The sequence below is a fragment of the Mastomys coucha genome, unplaced genomic scaffold (assembly GCF_008632895.1).
Source record: "Mastomys coucha isolate ucsf_1 unplaced genomic scaffold, UCSF_Mcou_1 pScaffold8, whole genome shotgun sequence".
Classification (NCBI taxonomy): domain Eukaryota; kingdom Metazoa; phylum Chordata; class Mammalia; order Rodentia; family Muridae; genus Mastomys; species Mastomys coucha.
Genome location: NW_022196914.1, coordinates 60,935,875 through 60,938,729, shown reverse-complemented (window position 1 = coordinate 60,938,729; position 2,855 = coordinate 60,935,875).

The following is a 2,855-nucleotide window of genomic DNA, read 5'->3' as shown; positions in this document are numbered from 1 at the left end:
CGGCTTCCCAGGAAGCTGGGTTTCTGGTTTAGCTTAATTTCTGCAGAGACTCCAAACCCCCGGTGAGTGAGATGCAGTATCTGGTGTCAGTTGGAATTCTTCTGTGAAGACAGCAGGGCTACCACAGCTACTGTTATGACATAATATAAATATGCACTATGCAAGATATCAGATATGTGATGTCTATGAAAGGATCATTCAGCCACCAAAGGGGTTATGAGCCACTGGTTGAGAACCACCGCTATAGAGGGAAGAAGAAAACCTCTTCTGTGACAGCAAATGAAAGTATATGCTTCATGAAAGACAGATTAGCAGCAACAAATTAGGAAACAATCAAATATGTCCAACATAGCAAAACAAGAATTCCCAAACTATTAGGAGAGAAAAAAGAAACAGCAGTAATCCAGCAAACTAAACTATTACCTAACAAATTAAGAGAAAATAGCAAACTCTTCAATAATAACCTTACATGAATATGGACTATCAGTGCTGGCACATGCTTTTAATCCCAGCATTCAAGAGGCAGAGCAGTTGGGTTTTTGTAAGTTCTTGTATACAGAGTAAGTTCCAGGACTGCCAGGGCTACACAGAAAAACCCTGTCTAAAAACAAAACAAAAATAAAAAATAGAAAACAAAAATAAAAAAGAAAAAAGGAAGATACAGGAAACAAAACAGAACCATGGGCAATTATAATTGCTGAAATTTGAAAATGCTGTCACAAGCCAGGAGTGGTAATGCCTGCTTGACCATAATGCCATCACTTGGGTGGTAGAAGCCGGAGGATCAGAAATTCAAGAAAAGCCTGAGCTCTATAGCCAGCTCAAGGCCAGTTAGGTTAACAGTGTGAGACCATGTCTCAAAAACTAATTATATATTATGTGATAATATACATATTAGAAACTGAATGTGATGGTGCATGTTATAATGTCAGCTACTCAAGAATCTGAGTTAGGAGGATGGCCATTTTGTGGTCTACTTGGATACATAGCAAATGCAAAGCCAGTATGGGAAACAGAGAGAGGGAGTGGGTGGGGGAGGGAGTATAACATAGTGAGGATGTAGCTCACTGGTGGAGCACTTACCTGGCACACATAGGGTTTGGGTTCAATCCCAGCAGCAAACCTACCTACCTTGACATAAAATCAAGGTAAAGAAACCCAGAAATTAGTACAATACTGCAAATATATGAGGAGAAAAAAGAAGATAAATTATCAATATTCTTCCCCTAAAATGGGGATACTAGGTAGAGAAGAGTAAGAAAAGGAATGCCATGAGAAATAATCAAATAGATTATATAAAACATTTTCCCTGGGTTGACATATGACTTGAAAAGGCCCAATGAGTATATAGTACAATGGCTATCGAAAGACCTATATGTAGACACAGTTGGAAAATTTATAATTTATAGGAATGAAAGGAAGATTTTTTATTGGATATTTTCTATATTTAGATTTCAAATGTTTTCTCCTTTCCGGGTCTCCCCTTCAGAAGCCCCCTATCCCATCCCCCTTCGCCCTGCCTCTATGAGGGTGCTCACCCATCCACTCCTATCTTCCTGTCCTGGCATTCCCTACCCTGGAGCATCGAACACCCTCTGGCCCAAGGTCTGCTTCTCCCACTGATGTCCAACAAAGCCATCCTCTGTCAAATATGTGTCCTGAGCCATGGATCCCTCCATGTGTACTCTTTGGTTGGTGGTCCAGTCCCTGGGAGCTTCAGGGGGGTCTGGCAAGTTGACATTGTTGTTTCCCCCGCAGGGCTGCACACTCCCTCAGCTCCTTCAGTCCCAAAGGAAGATTCTTTTTCTTCTTCTTCTTCTTCTTCTTTTTTTTTTTTTTGGTGTTTTTCGAGACAGAGTTTCTCTGTATGGCCTTGGCTCTCCTGGAACTCACTGTGTAGACCAGGCTGACCTCGAACTCAGAAATCCACTTGCCTCTGCCTCCCAAGTGCTGGGATTAAAGGCGTGCGCCACCACTGCCCAGCCCAAAGGAAGATTCTTAAAAAGCACCATAAACATATAGGAGTGGCAGCCAGTACCTATAATCATTTAACTTAAGAGGCTTGATCAGAGAGTTGTGAGTAGTGGCCAGCCTGGGCTATATCATAATTTTAAGGCCAGACTAGACTATAATGTGAGACTGTGTCAAAAAACAACAACACCCACCCTCAAACCTGAACAAAACAAAACAAAACAAAACAAAAAACCCCAGAAGGTATCACTATCAAAGACAGATTTTTAGTAGCAAATAATTATTAACTATATCCTTGTGCTGTTTTTGTTTTGCTTTTTAGTCAGGTTGACACGAGGTAGAGTTATCTGGAAGAGGGAAACTCAACTGAGAAAATGCCTCCCTCAGATTAGCCTTTTAGACCAGTCTCTGGGGGTATTTCTGACATTAATGATTGATATGGGAGGACCCAGTAATCCCACCCCTGGGCAAGTTGTCTTGGGTTGTGTTAACAAAGGCCTAGCAAGCCATGACGAGCAAGTCTATAAGCAGCACTCTTCCATGGTCTTTGCTTCAATTTCTACCTCCGGTTTCCTGCCTTGACTTCCTGCACTAGCTTCCATTGACAATTGACTGTAACTTGAAAACTGAAATAAAACCCCTCCACTTCACACCATGCTTTGGGTTATGATGTTTATCAGAGGAATTCACCTGGACTAGCGGATCTTTCTTCAGTGACAGAGTCCTAAGATGAATGACCAGGTGATGAGAAAAGAAAGATGATAAAAAAGATTGGAATCAGGAGGTCTTGCACAAGTTGAGGCTCATGGAAACTTATTAAGAAGTACAGTATCAGGTAAGATGTTGTGGCATACCCTTTAATACCAGCATTTGAGAGGCAGAGA